The sequence below is a fragment of the Thalia democratica genome, chromosome 6, assembly GCF_965202585.1.
Source record: "Thalia democratica chromosome 6, ktThaDemo2.hap1.1, whole genome shotgun sequence".
NCBI lineage: Eukaryota > Metazoa > Chordata > Thaliacea > Salpida > Salpidae > Thalia > Thalia democratica.
Genome location: NC_139170.1, coordinates 46,058,982 through 46,066,331, shown reverse-complemented (window position 1 = coordinate 46,066,331; position 7,350 = coordinate 46,058,982).

Below are 7,350 nucleotides of genomic sequence, written 5' to 3'. Positions count from 1 at the left end.
CTATTTTTTTTTGTTTTACTGCACTTTTTTCTTCACTACAAGCCGGTTGAAAACATGTTTTTTTGAACTCGACTGCAAAATCATTTGAGACTTTTCACACAGATAGCTTTTGACGCGCGAACTTAGCATCGAAATCCCATATGTGCTGCAAATTACCAGGTGAAATGATGATTTACAGTTGTAAATAAACAAGCTTAAAATTTAACCTGATAAATATTACTACTTTTCTCTACAAAACATAAAAGCAAAAATATACTTGTTTTTAAACAATGTAAAAATTTAAATGCCAGAATAAATTTTCCAAAAAGTAATGTTTTTTCACTTTTTCTCAAAGACTTAGAATAGTTAATAAAAATTAATTTATTAATAGAAAACAACTGCTACAAGAACAACATTCTTAAAAAGTCTAAAAAGTTCTGAAATAAGTTAAAAAAAACAGTTATTTTCAAAAAGAATGTTGGTAAAAAATTCGTTAATTTTTGATTGCTTTTAAGAAAAATTGTCAATGCTACTAGTTATGTAATCAATCAGTTTCTTAGAATCCCGATCAAAGAAAAAACGTTCTTGAAAATGACACTTTTAATAAACAAAAAAGCACGAGTTCAATACAACTTGTTGAAGTTGATAGCTAATGACACCTTTACAAGAAAAAATATTTTAAAACTGACAAACGTGATTTTAAAACTTTTCAACAAAGTTTAAACCAATTAAAGCCGTTTTACAATACACAAATAAATGAACTAACTACATAAAAAGATAAATCTTGTTAAAAAAAATAGTTTGAGCTTACTTTAAGCTGTAAAAAACAAAAGTACAGTTAAGACGTTAAATTGAAAGCTTTGTTGTTTCTTAACAACTTCTTAAAAATCTAAAAAAAAAATTACTGAAAATTTTTCTTGAAACTGTTTTAATGCTGAGCTTACTTTATGATTTAAAAAAAATAATTATTTTACTGTTTTTTTAAAAGTAGAAACGCTTACAACTAAATTATAAAAAAAAGTCTTTATTTGTATTATAAAAAAATTAATCTTTGTATAAGTTTTGAAAAGTTTTTATTTACAACTGTAATTTTTTTGGAAACAGTGTTTTAACGAAAAAGTAGAATTAAAACTTTGCTTTACATTTATTTAATGATAATTGTTTTAAGTTATTTTATGAATAACACTCGTATTTTTAAATTTACTTTTTATAAAGGTGTTTTGTTTTTTTTAACAAAGTTTATTATCTATACTTATCAGTTATGCCTACAAAAAATTATTATAAACTAGCATTTTTCTAAAATTTCAATTTTTTAAGCGTTGTTTTTTTCATATAAAACTTATTAATGGTTAACTAAAGTTATATAAGTTATTTTTATCTGTGTATTTACAACTATTAAAAATAATCACACAACTTCCTACAATAGATTTGTGTTTTTTAAAACAGCGGTAAATGTATATGAGAAAATTTAATTTTGTGTTAAAGTTTCCTTAGTATTTAGAGCTTTTAAGCTTAAAAAAAAAGTTCTTTAGAAATTTTAAAGGCTTAAGGGACACATGTATTTATAAATTATCAAAATCATAAAGTTTTCCAACAGTCACTAATAATCGTCAACTAAAATAAATTGTTTTAACTGTTTATATTTCGATAATTAATTATTTTAACAATTAATCTTTATTTAGAGAATTAATGTAGTTGAAGTTTTTATTTTATAAAACAGGGGATGCTACAACTCGGCATAGAAAAATCAAAGATAAACCTAAGTCTAACAAGACCTTTCCGTTAACATAGAGAAAAAGTCTGTTAAATTTAAAAATATGCAATTAAATCACTGGTAATAATAAAAATGTTCAAAAGTAATTAAATAACCAATAGGCATTTATGTTTATGTAAGTACTTAGTTTATTTTATGTGAGTTCTAATAACTGAAATAATAAAGAACTCTGTAAAAATAAAAGTTTTGTTAAACCATTCTATAGAGCTTATTTTTTGATATTAGTAAGTTATATTTAACATTGAAAGAAGAAAATTAAGAGTCCACAAAGATTCAACGAAAATCCTAATCTGAGTTCACATATATTAATTATTATTTACATGAGTCAAATAACGATTATTTTTTGCCCAGCCAAACTAGTTTGCCATTCTGCGAAAGAATACGAATTTCTTGTTATGCATTTTTCAAGTGCAAGATAAATTTGTTTGAAGTATTGAACTTTAGAAAGGTAAATTATTGCAACATTTTTGCGTTAATTCTTTGTTTAGGTTTATCGAGTACAAAGTCTAAACAGGAAACCTTATGTGCAGTTTTAGTTATTCTAAACTTCAACAAATTGCAAAAAAAAGTAAATATTTCTGTTTTCTTAAGTTAAACTAGTTTTGATAAGTTTTTTTATTGTTTTACGTTGTATTTGTATAGAAACTTGAGTTTGAAGATAGTTATAAAAAAACTAAAAATACATTTTTATGAAAAAAAACTTTGTAGTTGACACAAAATTCTTATATCTCATTGTTTAAAGTTATACAAAAACTGATTTAAAACTAAAAAAAAACACGTTTAAAGTGATTTAAAGTTACTTACAAAAAGTTAATAAAAAATAATAATTTTTATTATACTCTGCATACTGTATTTTCAAATCGTTAATACAGTATAAAGAAATTTTTTTTGTATAAATTACTCTTAAAAGGTAAAAATTATGCTTTAGAAAAAAGAATAAAATATATTTTATACTGGTCTGCTTCAACTAGTATTAGAGTAGATTTTCTGTTGCGTTAAAGCTACAAAAGTAAAGACTCATTACATGAATTTAATTGAGAAAAACAACGGTTTTTAAACGTTTTAAACAAGCAAAAAATCATTAAAACACTTTATTTAAATAAAAAATGTGCTTGAGCTTTTTTTTATAAAACATAAATACATTTTCTAAATTTATAATGATAAAACTATTTGTGTCCTTGATCATACTTTAAGCGTTGAATTATTTATCACTTTTTAAAAATCTACTGAGTTGAAAGTGTTTATATTTAAAAAGTCTTCAAACCTTTAGAAAAAAATCTGCTGGAAAACTTTTAAAAAGTAACTTTAGAAAGCAACTTTTATGTTTTTAAAGCACGAGTTTTCTATTTTTGTATCCCGCCATGACCCTAGTTTTGTGTAAAACTGAAAGTTCTAAATGTCTTGTACGACTTCAGAAGTAGTAAAACTTCAACAACTTTCATTTACATTATGTTAAACTTTGTACATAACTAAAGAAGTATACTATTTGGTAAATATGTAGAGTCTTTATACTTGGTCCTTTAGATAAATTTGGTCCTTTGACCATACTTTACGAGTCGATTTATGTATTGATTTTTAAAACTCTGTAGAAATTAAAGTATTAATACTTACAAAGCTTCAAACCTTGAGAAACATTTGTTTTGGAGAAAGTTTTTTATATTAACTTGAGAAAAAACTTTTATGTTTTTAAAGCACGAGTTTTCTATTTTTGTTTCCCACTATGGTCTAAGTTTATGTTTTATCTTTACTTAAAAGTTCTAAATGTCTTGTACAACTTCAGAAGAAGTAAAACTTCAAAAACTTTCATTTACATTATTGTTCAACTTTGTATATAAATAAAGCTGTTTATTTTGGTAAGTATATAAAAGAGTCTTTATAAATAGTTAAAACTAGACCACAGCCCTTTTTCAATGTACGATCAAAAAACATTTCTTTAATATAGTAATATAATAAAAAATAACTTTTTTATAAATAGCACTAACATTATAAGAAGTTTAAATACGTACATAACTATAGTACTTTATACTTATTTACTTGATTATTGTAGATATTTTTAAGTTTTTTTATATTTACTTTTATTACACAAAACGTATAAAAATAGTGCTAGAGCTATTTATAATTTAGAAGTTATTATTAAAGTCTACTTTTGCTTAACACAACAAGAAATCCTATTTACTAAGAACAAACTGCTAATCTAAACTAGATACTTTTCCGTTGTGTCAAAAACAACTTCTCAGATTTGTAACTATAAAAAAACCTGGCAGTATATTTAGCAACAGTTGGAAAATGCGCTATTATTAGCTCGAAAGTGACAATTTTGGTCAGAGTGTAACATCAAGTACATGTACTTGTAAAACAGCGATTATTTACAAGCTGATTGACACAGAGAATGAAAAAAAAAACATTAATTAATATTTCAATAATGGATATCCTCTAACACATGTGATTAGCTTGAATTTGTTTTGAGGTTGATAGACTTTGAAAATGTTTCAAGATTTTTAGTTTTACAAATAGTATTGTATGTGTTTCCTTTAACATATGAAAATATTTTTTTGTGGTTTTAGCTTGTTTTATTTTAGCACATAAAACACACTTTTCTTAAAAATACTTTTTGTCTTCCTTGTTATTATTTTTTTTAAATTTAAAAATAATATCTAGTCTCAATTGTAAGGCGTAATCATTTTAAACTCTGATAACTAACTTTTTAAAATTTCATATACTTTATATCAAAGGATTAAATGCTTGTATAAATACCTTTTATAAATTGTTTTGTATGTATTCTTTAACTTCTTATCTTGATTTTTTATTATGTGAGTTTAAAGATTAATAAAAAGAAATAAAATATCTAATAAACAAATTTATTCACTTGAATTTTGTTTATTAATTTGCTTTGGTACCTTTATAACCTTATGTACGTTTGTATTCCAAGGATTTTATCTAGTAACAGTTTCAAAAGTTAGGCTTAAGAAACGTCTATGTATATTTGCAGCACATAGACAACTTAAACAATCAAAAATTACAACTTAACATTCAATTTTAGCTGAAAATTTAAAAGTTTTTGAAGGTTTAATAATTTGAAATTTTTTCGGAGGTTTATAATTCTCACTACTTAACAGGGTATTGTTTTGAAAAACAAAGTCAGCTGATGCAGTGGTAAGTAACAATATACTAATTCGTATTAAACATTCTTTTTAGTTTAGTAATATGCTTTAAAAACAAGTCAAAACCAGTTTGTGTTACATTTTATTCAGACATTAATCTATGACAGCACAATATTGTTATACATGCGAAAATTAGAACCAAAAATTTGTATGATAACAATTACTTTCTTTTGATGACAAAATTGTTTCGTTTTATGTTAATTTCTGCAGAATTAATAAAAAAGTATTTGATTTTTAGTCATAGAAGTTAGCTTTAAATTTATGTTTCTAGCCTTTTCTGCGTACATAGATATCTTAAAAAACGAAGATTAGTAAATTATATTAAATTAATTATCAGAAAAATTTTTTAAGTCTTAATAAATAGCAACATAAAAATTTACCATCAAAACAGAGATCACATGCTAGTAACAGTTTTTTTAAATTAAATGATGTTTTTGTGTCGATGATTTGTATTACTTTATTGTAAAACTTCTATTTTTCTTTGTAATATATTGTAAAATTTTCAATTTAAACAAAAAATTTAATGTTACTGCGTCCTTATGTTTCAGTGATTGATATTCATTAATCAATATAATTCTTTAACTTATAAAAAAATATTTAAAATTAACAACAGTTATATTTTAAATAATAATTTGAAACTGAAAGGTAGTTTTTTTTATTAATTCTAACTAAAACAGCCTCTAAGTTTTACGTTAAAGCAAATTCAATATTTAATTTATTTTTCAAACCTTTTTGTATAATCATTTCGAGATTGCACTTTACTTGTTCATAGGTAGTGCTATAAACCATCATTATAAAATTATTTTGTTTTTTTAAATGTTTGCTTTTTATTATGATAAAAAACTAATTATTTTACAGTCAACGCACTATAATAAAATTCTGCATAATATGGTTTACCTGAACAAAAACTACATAAAACATTTAGAGTGTCCTGGACACGACGTTAAAAGGCATCCAAACGGTGTGCGACTCGATAACCAAATGGTTCTTCCACTTATTTTGACCATATTTTTTTGTAGTTCAATAAAAAAATCAGTTAACAGGCGTAAAACTTATACTTACAAGTATAATGTTGTTTTATTTTATCTATCATAAACAATGCAAACTTAACAAAACATGATAAAATCAAATAAAAATATGCTCTTGTTTAAATATTTTAATTCTTTTGTTAAGTTTTTCTGATAAATTAAAATGTAATAAATTAGTATTGTACAATAATACGTACTCTACTTAACTTATACTTTTGGAGGTTATACTTATATTACTTAATAATAAAAATATTAGTGTTTTAGTTGGTAAAGTAGACAGTTTGTATGTTTTAATTGATTTTTGCAAATTTAGGTCTTTTTAATCATGCTGTCATTTTAATACACTTTTTTTGATTTAATTGAATACTTTTTCTTTGAAAAGTAGAAAAATATGTTTGTTATAAAAAGTAAGATAAGCGCAAGTTTTCAATAAAAACTAAAATCCCAATCCCTTAAAAAAATAAGTATAGCTAAAACTTTCCGTTTTTAACTCAAGAAAATTTTTCTCAGGTCAGCCAGACTTGAAATTCCTGCAAATTGGCAGCCAAGTTCATTTGCGAAATCGGCAACATCTTTTTTGTATTCCGGGAAGATCTCTTGAAAACAAAGTGAGTCAGATCACGATTTTTGCAACAAAACGGTAGCTACCTAATCTGGTTTCCAAGAATGAATGCAAGAATTCAACAAAAACACTTTTATTTGCTTTAATACGACCACACTAAGTTACATAGATAAAAAATATTTGGTTTACTTTTATCAACAGTAAATAAAGTTTTAATTGTCTTGTTAGAATTTGGTTTACAGAGTTTAAGAACGCTACGTTCAAAGGGATTTTCAAGTTCATTTGCTAGGCAGACAATGATAAAAAGTTCAACAAGTTTTATTTTTGAAAGATTTTTTGAAAACAAGGTGACTCAGATCACGATTTTTGCACAAACGGTAGCTTCTTAATTCAATTTCTTGGGATTAATGCAAGTATTCAACAAAAACACTTCTTTTTTTGTTTTCAATGCAATCACACTTTTATTTTTCAAAGATTTTTTGAAAACAAGCTGACTAATATCACGATTCTGCAACAAACGGTAGCTTCTTAATTTAATTTCTCGGAATTAATGCAAGTATTCATCAAAAACACTTTATTTTTTCTCTAATGCAACGAAAAGACGTAATAAGCACGGTTGTTTCAACATGAGTTTTTGGTATTTTCGCAACATTAACAGGAAATTCGTTCTGACAGCCAGCCTGTTGTTATTAAGAAGCAACAATTTTTTTTGGTTGTTTTTGTGTGTCAGAAACAGTTTTTGTTTTTATTTTTTAGATTATTAAATTACTGCTGAAATAAAACTGTTTTGTACATTTAAAGAACATAAAGGAACAAACAAAATTTTTAGTTGATTTTTATAAATTA